This window comes from Anabrus simplex, chromosome 3, assembly GCF_040414725.1.
Source record: "Anabrus simplex isolate iqAnaSimp1 chromosome 3, ASM4041472v1, whole genome shotgun sequence".
In the NCBI taxonomy this organism is placed as follows: domain Eukaryota; kingdom Metazoa; phylum Arthropoda; class Insecta; order Orthoptera; family Tettigoniidae; genus Anabrus; species Anabrus simplex.
This window is the reverse complement of record NC_090267.1, coordinates 67,474,121-67,489,747: the sequence shown is the minus strand read 5'-3', so window position 1 is coordinate 67,489,747 and position 15,627 is coordinate 67,474,121.

The window sequence follows — 15,627 nt, the reverse complement described above, 5'->3', positions numbered from 1 at the left end:
ACATCTAAGCCAAGCCACGTACAGCTGTCTCGACAATCCACTCGCACTACCATAGTTCAGTTTCTCCAAATACAGTAGAGATAATACGCGACACTTACGGATTTCGCCTTGCTAAAATGGGAGACAATTCGACGCTGGTGCTCCTAGTGACTTCACCTGAACAAATCGCGCTAAATTCAAATATCAATGGAAATGTATATACGGGAATGGATAAATAAATTACGTCTAGAAAGAAAGTGTTATTGAGATATTAACTTCGAAGTTGCTAAAGCAATTCTGGATAAATGAATGAAGAATTATTTAAAAGGTTATTATTCAAAGACTGAAATTAGACATATAAACAAGAAGTGAAATGGACTGGTGTGAAATGGCTTGATCTTTCATTTATGCATTACCTTTTTAGCTTTAGCATTCCTGCCTGAACTCTTACGGTTGGATTTGTCTTTTTTCTCATTCAAAAACGTTGTATCATCACATCAAGACACTTGTCAATAAAAATATCGGCACATTCCTTACACATATGATGCAATGAATTAACATTTAATAGCTGGACAATTTTCCTCTTAACATGAAGCCTACTAACAGAAAGATATTCCTTACACATATGATGCAATGAATTAACATTTAATAATAATATTTTTTGTTTTACGTCCCACTAACTACTCTTTTACGGTTTTCGGAGACGCCGAGGTGCCGGAATTTAGTCCCGCAGGAGTTCTTTTACGTGCCAATAAATCTACCGACACGAGGCTGACGTATTTGAGCACCTTCAAATACCACCGGACTGAGCCAGGATAGAACCTGCCAAGTTGGGGTCAGAAGGCCAGCGTCTTAACCGTCTGAGCCACTCAGCCCGGCGAATTTAATAGCTGGACAATTTTCCTCCTAACATGAAGCCTACTAACAGAAAGATAATCTATAAAATCCCGGCTTTAATCTGAGAAGAGGGATAAAGAAAGAAAAGTATGAAAATGTTGTCGAAAGTGATGCTTTAAGGAATATTTACGTACAATTAGAGCAAAAATGTAACATACCCTCGGCTGTATTGTCGAGGATTTCTAAAGTCGCTGGCCTGGAAATGATCTGAACAGATCTTATAATTCTTATATAAGCGTAACGTCCCTTCTTTCTCGTACACCTTATCCAAATCACTTCTGTGACATTTCAAAACCCACAGATCACACCTACAACAACACATCGGTATTGAAGGTTAACTGCTGTACTATAGAATAAAATATGCGTATTACATTTTATGCCAGTTAAAATATGGGTCGAGCAGGTCAGAAGATTATGAAGTACTATAAAAATCTCTGTCACTGGAAGAATATATATGCAAACACAATATTACTTACATGTTCTTATCACGAGGGAACCTGAAGAACGACCGCGTATTTTTATCTACTTCGTAATTACTGCAGCCAAACACAGAACATACCTTTCCCCTCATGTTGAGAGGAGATATCAAGAAATGACACACACTACTATTTATTTATGCCAACTCACTGAAAACGCATAAATAACACCAAAAACTTCACACAAAAATACTCGTGCTCTTATGAGAGAATCAGTACTGTTCAGGTCTATCCGCTAGAGTGAGCTCCAGTAGCTGTCCCTCGATATCTCGCTCAGTGTCGCGTATTATCGCTACTGTATTTGGTTTCTCCAGCGAGCTGGGTTTCCTTGCCGGCGCAAAATTTAAGTCGCTTGGTTGACGGATGCACTTGAAGCTTCCTTGTCCTGGGAGCGGGGTGGGGCTGTGGGCCCTCCCCGGCAGCATTTTACAGCGACAGGTCAGCTAGCTTAGGTAAGGCATGTTAGTTTTAATACTTGACACTCGAAGTGTTCAGCGCCACACTCTAGAGACTACAAGAAAAATATCACATGTTACGGTAAAGCCAGTTGCACATCGTCTTGCTAATAAAAATAGAGCCAGTTTATTAAATCAATTGTAATACAGAAGAATATATTTAATTTTTGGATTTCGGCATGTATATTTTTTTGAGCAATTCATTGATGGCACGTGTAGAGTGTGTTCCGATAGCCGCAGAAAAATATTTAGGTTGCCCAGCATAAACACAGAGCTAAGCGCGAAGTAAAAGCATTTTGTATTTGGTTTTCTGTGATGGTGCTATATAGTGAAATTCTGTAGTGTTCCTCTTGGATTTTCGTGACTTCCTTGCCATTCTTCATGAATATAACATGTGTTATACGTCGTGACGAATATTTTCCCTCGTTTGTCGTGGATGCACGTATTGTGGCTACTCCAACCACTACTCTTTTACCTTCATGTCTTCCACACAATATAAATAACATTTGTTTGAGCGCCAGTTGCTTTAAAAAAAATCGGTAGAGCATACCTCTTATATCAATTATCTCAAGGCGTGAGGTGATAAACTCACACATCTGGCAATATACAGGGATGTGGATCAGGACAATATTAGATTACGGTTGCATTTCCACAACTGAGGATTGTACTTGGAAATAGAATCACTTATTATAATTAAAATAAAACTGAGTTTATGACTATAATTTACGTCACAATGAACAAGCATTGACGTCTTTTAATTTAACAAAAAATATATATTGCGATATTTGCGGTAACATTTAAAAAGAAAATTGAATCTAAACAAAGAAAGCTATTGGCATGAACTTGAAGTGAAATGTGATATCGCCGCTGATTACATTCTTCTTCATGTTATGAATGCATAACATGTCTGATGATTTAATTACCTGATGTCTGCATATACCGCTGTTGAACTTGAAATTCCTGGAAAAACCTATGAGATGAAGTCGGGAGCCGTCTGCTGTTATCTTCTTATGTAACAAGGAGTTGATCTACATACCATGTACGCGTGTAGGAAGCCCCAATGTAGTTACGTCCACTCAATAGATCGTAAGAAATTGGAAAATATTATTGACACACCTTGTGAAGACCATCCTCACAAGTAAATGATGTTTCACTATCAGCATAGTACCAGTCTCTACTCGGATCCAACTACCACTTGTAGACCTCCTCGCTGATTCCAAAACCTCTTCCAACACAACTCTTAGCTCTGATCACTACTCTAAAACCACTGACCATCACTCTTCCTTCACTTCTTCCATTTGATCCATTTGATACATATGATTTGACACCTCTCACCACCGTTGCATCGACTTTTATAACCTCGCGATGACGACTCGTCTCCCTACTCTTGGGTCATCCCTTCCACCTCAACATACAGTAGCTGGCGAATACAGACACTTGGTCGCAATCACGTGCCCACGCACTGATGTCGTCAGTCATGTGTCGTCTAAGCGTGCCCAAGCGGACAGACGACTATGCTGCATGCGTCACCGGGAAACCTACTTGCACATTACATTCTTAGTTAAACATAGCCTCTATTGAAAAATACTCTGCCAGCTCATCTGGCCAGAGTTACAAGCCAAAGCATGACTATTTGAAACCAACAAATCTCACGTATTACAACACAGAATAATTACAAACAAAATTCACTTAACCTATGATTAAATACAATAATATGCGTGATACCTAATTATTACAGTCTAAATGATGAGAAACAGAATATAAAATCTCATGAATCGGGTTAATAATAATAATAATAATAATAATAATAATAATAATAATAATAATAATAATAATAATAATAATACTGAATGGAATCTGTAACCCTGTTGTACGATTACAGTATCGTACACCCAATAAGCGAGTGAAACCATAAAACTTCGGCGACAGTAAAATGACAGTTGAATTTTGCTGATTCGGTTTAGGTTAGGCTTTTTAAGTTGAAAACAAATATTTAGTCCCAGTGTATTTTTGTGAAAACCGTGAGTATACTATCACGAAGCGTCACTGTAAGTACATTGTTTAAAATCTGCTATAGATTAAGTTATGATGGTGTCGTCACTGCGGTGAATATCAATTTGGAAATATGTGTGAGTGTGTGGTTGAAAATATTCTTGAAATATCTTTCTCAAGTAGACATTTCCACGAAAAATGCAGCCTTATAAAATGCTAATGTAGACTTTAGAGAGTGTAGTGTGACTACGATTGCTTCTATTAAAAACACATTTTAGCAGCTGGGTAACAAATATGTTTACCACACGCCACTGATTGATTGTAATGGAGTAGACCAGGTGTGCGGGCAACGTGGCCATTAAGCCCGGGGCCATTCCCTTCCCGTTGTACGTTTGTCTCTACGGCTACGTCATTTCACAGCAGATGGAATAAAAAATGGAGAAAGGTACATGGTGGTAGAAATAAGAGAAAAAATATATTTTAAGGAAGATGAAAGCTACATTTAAGAAGTGGAAACGAGATGGGAGAAAAGATGTCAGGGTAAGATATACAGATATCAATAAAGAGGCTAAAAGAAAAAAAAGTGAAGCACAACCGGGTGAAGCGATACACAAATGGTATGGGATGCTAGGAACGAATGGAGGTGAAAAATACATTAATAGGATATCAAGAGAAATAAATTGATAGGAACAAGATATAGCAAATACCGGTATATGAGTGGTAAAAATGATGGACAAACAGTTACGGAGAAAGAGGATATTAAAAAACATGAAAATATAAGTTTTAATATTTACTAAGGTCCACCTCTGTGGTGTAGTGGTTAGTGTGATTAGCTGCCACCCCCGGAGATCCGGGTTCGATTCCCGGCTCTGCCATGAAATTTGAAAAGTGGTACGAGGTGCTGGAACGGGGTCCACTCAGCCTCGGGAGGTCAACTGAGTAGAGGTGGGTTCGATTCCCACCCCAACCATCCTGGAAGTGGTTTTCCGTGGTTCGCCACTTCTCCTCCAGGCAAATGCCGGGATGGTACCTAACTTAAGGCCACGGCCGCTTCCTTCTCACTTCCTTGTCTATCCCTTCCAATCTTCCCATTCCCCCACAAGGCCCATGTTCAGCATAGCAGGTGAGGCCGCCTGGAGCGAGGTACTGGTCATCCTCCCCCGTTGTATTCACCTACCCAGAGTCTGAAGATCCAGGACACTGCACTGGAGCGTGAGACTTTGGGCAGGGGTTACTACTGGGGAGGAGGACCAGTATCTCGCCTAGCCGGCCTCACCCGCTATACTGAAGAGGCACCTTGAGTTGGTGTGGGAAGATTGGAAGGGATAGACAAGGAAGAGGGAAGGAAGCGGCCGTGGCCTAAAGTTAGATACCACCGCGGCATTTACCTGGGGGAGAAGTGGGAAACCACGGAAAACTACTTCGAGGTTGCCCAGGTTGCAGATTCCCTATCTGTTGTTTTCCTATACTTTTCTTAAATGATTGCAAAGAAATTGGAAATTTATTGAACAACTCCCTTGGTAAGTTATTCCAATCCCTAACTCTCCTTCTTATAAACGAATATTTGCCCCAATTTATCCTCTTGAATTCCAACTTTATCTTCATATTGTGATCTTTACTATTTTTAAAGACACCATCCAAACTTATTTGTCTACTGCTGTCCTTCCACGCCATCTCTCCACTGACAGCTCGGAACATACCACTTGGTCGAGAAGCTCGTCTCCTTTCTCCCAGGTCTTCCCAGTCCAAACTTCGCAACATTTTTGTAACGCTACTCTTTTGTCGGAAATCGCCCAGAACAAATCGAGCTGCTTTTCTTTGGATTTTTTCCAGTTTCTGAACCAAGTAATCCTGGTAAGGGTCCCATACACTGGAACCATACTCTAGTTGGGGTCTTACCAGAGACAAATATGCTCTCTCTTTTACATCCTTACCACAACCTCTAAATACCCTCATAACCATGTGCAGAGATCTGTACCCTTCATTTACAATTCCATTTATGTGATTACTCCAATGAAGATCTTTCCTTATATTAATACCTAGGTATTTACAATGATCCCCAAAAGGAACTTTCACCCCATCAACGCAGTAATTAAGACTGAGAGGACTTTTCCTATTTGTGAAACTCACAACCTGACTTTTATCCCCATTTATCATCATACCATTGCCTACTGTCCATCTCACAACATTATCGAAGTCATTTTGCAGTTGCTCACAAACTTGTAACTTATTTATTACTCTGTACAGAATAACATCATCTGGGAAAAGCCTTATCTCTGATTCCACTTCTTTACACATATGATTGATATATATATAAGAAGGCTATCACATGTATGGGAATTGGTAAAGGTCAACCGAGGAGAAAAGTGAGTAGAACGAGTACTGGACTTCTTGTAAACTGTCTGGGAGGAGGAGGAAACCCCTGCAGACTAGAGGAAGAGCCATATCTTACCAACGCACAAGCAAGAACGATGAGGTAAATCTATGTGGTAATTATCGAGGCATTAAGTTAAAGGGGAGACTCCGTGGCTCAGGAGGCAGCGCGCCAGCCTATCACTGCTGGATTCCGTGGTTCAAATCCCGGTCACCCCATGTGAGATTCGTGCTGGACAAAGCGGATGTGGGACAGGTTTTTCTTCGGATACTCCAGTTTTCGCTATCGTCCTTCATTCCAGAAACACTCTCCAATATCATTTCATTTAGACATTGCCCTAGAGGAGTGCGATGGGCCCCAGCAGCCGGCACAGTTCCTATGCTCGCCGCTAGATGGGGCCTTCATTAAATCTATTCCTGAACTGGTCGAATGACTGGAAACTGGCTGAGGATTTTCATTAACCTATTGGAACATCTAATGAAAGTGTGGAACAGAATACTTGGTGAAGGACTAAAGGAGCTGGTAAGAGTAAATGAACATCTCATGGTTTTGTGGAAGGGAAGGCTCGATGGACCCAGTGTTTATCACCGGCCACTTGTAAGACAAAATACTGGAAGGAAATGAAAAACTGTTTCGTGCTTTTGTAGATTCAACCAGTTCCTACGGTAGCGTACAAATAGACGTGGTGTACTAGACAAACTAGTAAGAGTAGTAGAAGCAAATAGCTGAATATGAGATAGTGGAAATTAATGATGGGAATATCGAATGTTTTGATGATGCTTGGTGTTTAAAGGGGTAGGGATGGCAGTTTTAAAAAAAAATACCGATATATCGATATTTCGATATATTGAAAACTTATTTTCGATAATCGATATTTATTGCACATAATATATCGGTATATTCAAGCGATATCGATATATCGTAACCCAAGAGTAACTACAATATCATCACCAGATCTCAATGCATATATATCAATATTGGTTTATTCTGCCTGTGCACGCGACTGGTTGGTTGAGTTTATCTTGCTACTGGAATTCGCGGTTTAATTATCCATGGAAATTATCCATCAACGGCTGCTAATTTCAGATGACCACTAGCCTGCACGGTTGCTAGGGTTATACTTCCATAACACAAATTTTCATTCACCCGCAGCCACAAGACAGCAGTCGAGGCATAGATCCTGAATAAATAGCTTTTTTAGAGTGAAAGAAGTAGTGTCAGTAATGCTTGATGTTCATATAAACCTCGTAAATTAGTAGAAATGGCTGAAAACAGTTAAGAATATGATGCAGCATCTACCGTGCAAGTATTTATGGTTTTATCATTGCATTGATAGGATAAACAAGGAAGAGGAAAGGAAGCGGCCGTGGCCTTAAGTTAGGTACCATTCCGGCATTCGACTGGAGGAGAAGTGGGAAACCACGGAAAACCACTTCGAGGATGGCTGAAGTGGGAATCGAACCCACATCTACTCATTTGACCTCCCGAGGCTGAGTGGACCCCGTTCCAGCTCTCGTACCACTTTTGAAATTTCGTGGCAGAGCCGGGAATCGAACCCGGGCCTGCGGGGGTGGCAGCTAACCACACTAACCACTACACTACAGAGGTCTTACCACGCTTACGTCTCTTGGTTAACTGTTTTGTTGAAACATTCAAATTTACGTGCAAACCAGATTCAGAATGACATAAAATCAAATGAAATTTTCCAATCATTTAGCAATACATAGAAGCAGATTCGAACAAATCAAAACATTGTTGATGGCTTCAAGCATGCTGCACATTTTAACGGACTTAAATTCTTAGCTGCCGCCTTATCTTATAAAGTAAGGAATCAATCAAATTCGGAATTATATACAAACAAATTAAAATTTTTAATCATTCAGTATTATGTACAGATAGATACAAACAAATTAAATATTTCTTGATGGCTTCAAACAAGTTGCATATTGTTAATAGATCCCCGATTTATAGAACTTCAATATAATTTCAAATCCTTGTATTTTGGAAAAGAAATAATTTTATATCGAGATATATCGCTATTTTGTTTTGATAGTAGGATAATATCGGCATGTCGATATCGAATGAAATATCGATATTTATTATATCGGAACGTCCCTAGGTGTTATCGATGCCTACGAGATAAGTAAAGGCCTCAGCATGCACGGTCTCTTCAAGTACTAAATTGACAAAGTAGCAGCAGTTCAAATATCGCCGCTGGATGTGAGGTTTTCCCTCCATTCCTCAGCACGATTCCAATTGGCATTACGATAATAACTTGCACATTATAAATATAAAACATTGCGTTTTGAGTAGGAAAGTGATATTTCTATGACGTTTAATGAAGAAAAATAAATGTATCACCGAGTAATTCAAGATGAGCTCATACGAATCAGGTAGTATAATTGCAACCGGAAAGTACACATCCTAATAAAAATGAAAATACTTCATAGTATATTTTAAAACACTGCTGTATTCACAGAGCCTTCGTCGATGAATGCAGAGTGGGTCTCGGCCCACAAGTGGCCACGGCTGGTCCGTGGTCCAACAGCTCTGCACTCCGACCGTCCAACCGAGCAGAGGAAGGGTGGCTCTTCGTCTCTGTATTCGGGAGACTGGACAGGGCTGGACCTCACGGCTGGTCTCCACTGTCGGTTTTCCTGAGAATGGTTTTACGTGGTTTTCCATTCTCCTGCATTAAGGCAAATGCTGGGAGGGTTCCTAGTATAGGCCACGGCCGCCAACCCCCTCACCATCTCCGAGCATCTCCTTCGCCGTAACAAATCTCCCGGCCTCACAGACGGCGTCACCATCTAAGAGGCCCGCCTCCTCCTTCAGGGGAGAAATTAAAACATTTTAGTATTAGTACGTAACCTAGTCTTGCCATGCAAATACCCTGAAAAAAAGTGTTGGCATTGATTGCGACTATTTTTAGTAGAAATGCTAAAACACGTGCTTTCAAAATGTTCACTACATACTACAGACTTCGAGGAAGGTTGCCATATGCTATTTTTCTCGTCACCGCGACATGACATAATTAAGACCCATTTTTCTCGTAGTTCCACATTTGCTCGTGGAAATAAATGCCACTACCTTTCTGAAGTTTACTTTTGCAGAATGGTGCACAGCAATAAACCATTGTTTATCACGCGCAATAAACATCTTGTGAATAGAATGTTTACAATAAATACTCTCTCGGCTCTTGTATATTTATCAATATGCACAAAACATTTTCTTAATGTAAATCCACAGCCTGTTTAGAGTCATTTGACCGGGTCAGCAATGGAAAGAATTAAGCCCCATCTAGCGGCGAGAATAGGAAGTTTCCCGGCTGCCGAAGCCTGTCGCATTCCTCTGGGGCAATGATTAATGACCGACAAATGAAATGATATTTGAGAGTGTTGCAGGAATAAAAGATGGCAGGGAAAACCGGAGTACCCGGAGAAAAACCGGTCCAGCACAAATCTCATATGGAGTGACCGGGTTTTGAACCACGAAACCCAGCGGTGAGAAGTTGGCGCGCTGCCACCTGACTCGTGGAGGCTTCTATTTTCATAACTTCACGTTTAAATATAAACCATATACTCATCACAAGCTGAATACACAAATCAACGCCTTTTATAATGAATTTTAAGGCTTATCTCACCTAAACTTACCTTTTTCCTTCACAGTTTCCATATAGTCTGTGTTGTTAAATGGTGGAGGGCTAACACGAAGTCTAGCGGTGACTCTGGAACTAGAACGTATTTCGCGCTGTGTAAACTGCCATGCGGAGGCAACTGTGTTACTTATTCCACCGTTTGTATTCGAATTATAGTCCGGCCTACCAGAGGCTCAGAGCAAGGTATTGATTAGATTGGATATTTCCAAGTTGCAATTCCACCTTTACTAGCACCATCTCTTGCAGAATTATCGGCGTTCTCTAGTGCGGATGTTGTTAATGAAAATAATAATTCAAAGAAAAACGATATATTAATGGAAAAACCGATATATTATTCGATAAATCGAATCAAAATTTCGATATCGATATATCGATAAATCGAAAGGAAAATATCGGTATTTCATAAAAACCGATAAATCGTTGCCATCCCTATAAAGGGGCCTACCATCTTAGTCATAGGCCACTGATGGTACGACATGAGACGAAATGTAATGACAAATTAAAAGTCCAAAATCCTCCACTGACCAGAATTCAAAACGCGAGGACGAAGAATGAATGGATGGATATGAATTGAAAACGATCAGTCGATCCGACCCGCAATGCCTCACATTCACAGAAACTGGCGTAAAACAAGAGTATTACTGACCAAGGGACTGCTTCTATAGCATATAATGAATCGATGATGCTTGCAGTCTAAAGGGGTCCAAAATGCAAGTCATCGGCCCCTCATAATGGTACTTATCTCTAGGAAAGTAGAACCATGGTATATGTCATGTTGCTGTACTAATCAAACGTAGCGTATACTCGCGGTATTCTACACATTATGGTACTACTCGCAGGAAATGAAATTATCACATGTATACTACTACAGACCTATGGTGTTTTGCACATTACGGCGCCATTTACAGGCAACGCAAACCTATGGTGTTCATCACAGAAGTGTACTAACCACAGGGACACGCACAGTCCCGTGGTGTTCCTCACATAGTGGTTATTAATCATAGGCAAGCCAGAACCATGGTGTTGCTCACCCATGGTGTCACTCATATAGTGGCACTAGTCACAGGTACTATAAAGCCGGAAGCGCACTCTGTTGCTACTAATCACAAACCTAATTTGTACCTAATATGGTAGTACTACGCGCAAGTAAAAGCGACCCATGGTGTTCCTTGCTGGTGGTACTAATTACAAGTAGTCTCATGGTTCTAATTCGATAATCCCTTGGTCGCCCCTTTTAGTCGCATCTTACGACAGGCAGGGGATACCGTGGGTGTATTCTTCGTCTGCGTCCCCCACCCACAGGGGGTAGAGAGAGAGAGAAAAAGGAAAAAAAGGAAGGGAACCGTCACTTCGAAAAATGAAGTATCGGACGAAGAAAGGCAAGGGCTACGAAGGGCGTGAAAATGAGACTCCCTAGCCATCGGAAACCTAATAGCGTCGCGGTCGGAAAAGAACAAGAGTTGACCAAGGGAGGTCGAACAGGATAGATTAAAGTGAGGAGCCTAGCACAAGTAAGTGGAAGCAATGCCAGGACTCAGCTAAGGGCCCCGTGTTTGCCAAACCACGCTCCCAAGTTGAAAGCCGCTGGGGCCCCTTTTAATCGTCTCTTACGACAGGCAGATGAAGAATACTCTCGGTATCTCCCTATACCGTGAGTGTATTCTTCATCTGCGTTCCCCACCCACAGGGGGTTGTGTGTTTAGTCCGCGGGAGGTATTTTATTTCCCTCAAGTCCGCCGGCAAGCCGGTTTGGATCCCCCTATCCGCCATCTGGGACGCGCCACGTGGGAGTATCACCTCTCCCCCTGCTACGCCAGCGTAGTAGGTTCGTGGTATCGAATGTTTTAAACTATCGGTAGACTACCGATTGTTAAGCGTGACTATCGAATGATAGTTTTCATTCGGTTTCAAATCGGTTATAAAGTAGTACTAGTAACTAGTAATAAATCATTTACTAGTAACTACCGAAATGCGGATTTTTGTATTATACTATAGCGTGTTTCTTTTGTTGCTAGTGATATAAGCGGAAATATTGAGACTAGTAACAAACGTTACACACTGTTCCAGTGAAGTGATTGGAAACTAAAATACCTACGTTGGTCTACAAAATAATATAAAATGTCCCGATTAAAGTAATTGTGGACATGTTTGTGTCCCTAACCACAAGTTAATGAATGTAAGATTGTCTGTTCAAAAAATAAGAAATGTTGGATAATTTCAGACGGAAGGTTAGGTTTACACCTTATTGTAATGACACCACATATTAAAATAATTTGAATACAGCAAACTAAACTAAATGAAAAAGAACAACATATGTTCTTAGGACCAACTAATAGTGCATATATTAATTTAAAAATAATTCCATTCATTTAAGGTTAATGTTCAATCATTAGAGGTTCATGGTTAGTATATGGAAAGTATTTATAGAAACTATAACATGATTATCTATTGATAAAGTGCACAACATTGAAATTGCATTTAGCATTGTACAACTTTGAGTCGGATATTTATTCATTTATAATAAATGACTCTGACTTCACTCCATAATGAAAGAGGAGGCCGATTTCAGCGTTGACTAGTGGAAACAATTGGAATTTGCGATCCGAATGAAAAACCAAGACCAACTACAATATCTTCAAGACCGACTACAATATATCAGACCGTAATATCAAAACCAAGATGGTGGACGTTGTGGGCGCAGTAGCTGCCGACTGATGAAGGTTAGGGTAGCACGCAATAACTTCATTTCGACGGTAAACCAACTCACGATTTTCGGAGATGTCGGAATTTAGTCCCGCAGGAGTTGTTTTACCTGCCAGTAAATTTACCGACACGAGGCTGACGTATTTGATCACCTTCAAATACTACCGGACTGAGTCGGGATCAAACCCACCAAGTTGGGGTCAGAAGGCCAGAGCTTCAACCGTCTTAGTCACTCAGCCCGGCGTCACATTAAATTACTTGTGTTGATACCAATAATAATAATAATAATAATAATAATAATAATAATTTCGTGTGGCTATTTCTAGCCGAGTGCAGCCCTTGTAAGGCAGACCCTCCGATGAGGGTGGGCGGCATCTGCCATGTGTAGGTAACTGCGTGTTATTGTAGTGGAGGATAGTGTTATGTGTGGTGTGTGAGTTGCAGGGATGTTGGGGACAGCACAAACACCCAGCCCCCGGGCCATTGGAATTAACCAATGAAGGTTAAAATCCCCGACCCGGCCGGGAATCGAACCCGGGAGCCTCTGAACCGAAGGCCAGTACGCTGACCATTCAGCCAACGAGTCGGACGTTGATACCACTGAAAGAGCTAAACAATATCTGGTTGAATCCGCCAGAAATTACGAAAAGATCACGTACATATTTTGCAAACGGTGGTAGGTAATTTAACATGATAAATGTAACATCATAGGGAAAATCACTGTTGCACCGATTAAAAAGCTTAGCGAACAAGTACTCATCACATATAATCAACTAGAATCACACGTATTCTGATAGAATAGATGGACAGCTGTCGGTGGATGCAGAGTTGGTTTCGGCCCTTGGGTTTCGTCCCTTAAGAGGCCACGGCTTGTCCGTGGTTCAACAGCTCTGTACTCCGACCGGCCAATCAAGCAGAGGAAAGTTGCCCACGGCTCTACCGTGGCTCTACACCTCTGCATTCGGGAGACGGTTTTGGGGCACAGTGCCGGACTCACGCCTGGCCCCACCCGTCAGCTGTCCTGAGAATGGTTTTCCGTGGTTTTCCATTCTGCTGCACTAAGGCAAATGCCGGGACAGTTCATAGTATAGGCCTCACCTTCTCCGCACATCTCCTTCACCGTAACAAATCTCCCGGCCTGAGAGACGGCGTCACCGTCAAGAGGCCCGCCTCCCCCTTCAGGGGAGGATTTTTTTAAATTGCTATTTGCTTTACGTCACACCGACACAGATAGGTCTTATGGCGACGATGGGACAGGAAAGGGCTAGGAGTGGGAAGGAAGCGGCCGTGGCCTTATTTAAGGTACAGCCCCAGCATTTGCCTGGTGTGAAAATGGGAAACCACGGAAAACCATGTTCAGGGCTGCCGACAGTGGGGTTCGAACCTAATATCTCCCGAATACTGGATACTGGCCGCACTTAAGCGACTGCAGCTATCGAGCTCGGTAGGGGAGGAATAAAAACGTTTAGTAGTAGTAGTAGTATGGACAGCCCCACAGCAAAAGGAACAAAAAGCTGATTATTTCGAAATTTCACTTAGTCAAATAACGTTTTCTCTTAGATTACACTTCGCTGGATAGATGGAAATACATTATAAAACTGTTAAAATGATATTTATAACATCAATTTGAATGTTTAAAAATAATTTAAAGGTGCGAAATTCCTCAATTTATTCACTCTCATAAGAACTATGAAACATAACGTGTTGCCTTAGTTTCGAAGTGGTGGACAATTTCTAATGTTCAGCACTCGATGAAAATGAAGTACACCCGAAATGATTATGCCAGCCCAATGAAGAGCCCCGGTGATGTTAAGCCTTCCTTACTGGAAACTCTTAAATCATGTGTTGACATATGATATAGTAGCACTTCCAACCATGATGGCAAACTTACCAATGAAGCGTTCAGACACTAAAGATATAATAGGATTTCCCCCTTTGAAGAACATGAGTAAAACAACTCTATTGAATCTAAACAATGATGTCTTTAACTTACATGGACGAACTTAAGTTTGGTGTCGACTGCTTGATAACAGATATCCACAGCATGAATCGGAAGGTATTGGTACAATAAAACCCCTGAGTTACAAACGAAGCTAATCCCTGCAAGTCACTATTTCTTCTGTGTAACAGTGTACAGATTGCTCCATCTGTCACACTATAAGTTTTGTTATACACCAGGCTAGCCAAATGTTCCCGCAGGCAAGCACAGCTTCTTTCAAAATACGATTGCATCTAAATCACGCGACACATTCAAGCACATAGACACTGAAGGAACATCACCATATCAATTATCATCTATCTAAATGAATTGTTTTTTCGAGGAATACGAATAGGTCCACCATTTAGAATTAGAAAAAATGGTCTTCCCTAATCTCAGACTTACTCTCAGATGACATATGTACACTATTGTTTTGTAGAAATATTCACGATGTATGTTCCTAATCCATTTATCTCTTAATGTTTTATTCCTTAGAGAACTTAAGAATAGATGTATGAGAGGCATTGCCATTGTTCGATTGAAGTCCGGTTCACAACTCGATCAAAACGAACATATTACAATACAATACAATAGATTTATTTTGTCTGGCAAGATTAAGGCCATTAGGCCCTCTCTTCCATCTAACCAGAAAATACAGTTTTTACATGTGCAAAATTGAAATAAACACACTTACAATTGAAACATCTTCCAACTACTAAACAATACAATATTATGATAAAAAATAAAAAATAAAAATAGGATAAAAATAGGAGAATGATGATGATGATGAAGATGATTATTTACACAATTATGACATGATTAGCTAATTTCTATTATCCTTGGTAATAGCAGTGGGATGATATAAAGTCTATAGTTTTAGGAAGGCTAAATCTACAATATTTCCATAGCATTACTTAGTACAGATCCTAGTGACCACTGACCCATATAAATACACTCACACACATTCTACATAGAAACTAATACTTATCGCCAACTTACGTGAAATTACTCCGACTGAATAAGGAAACAAAAACGAATAGGCTCACCATTATCCGTTGGAAAGAGATCTTCCCTGACCACAAATTTTGGTTACACACATAGCCTACGATAGTTTG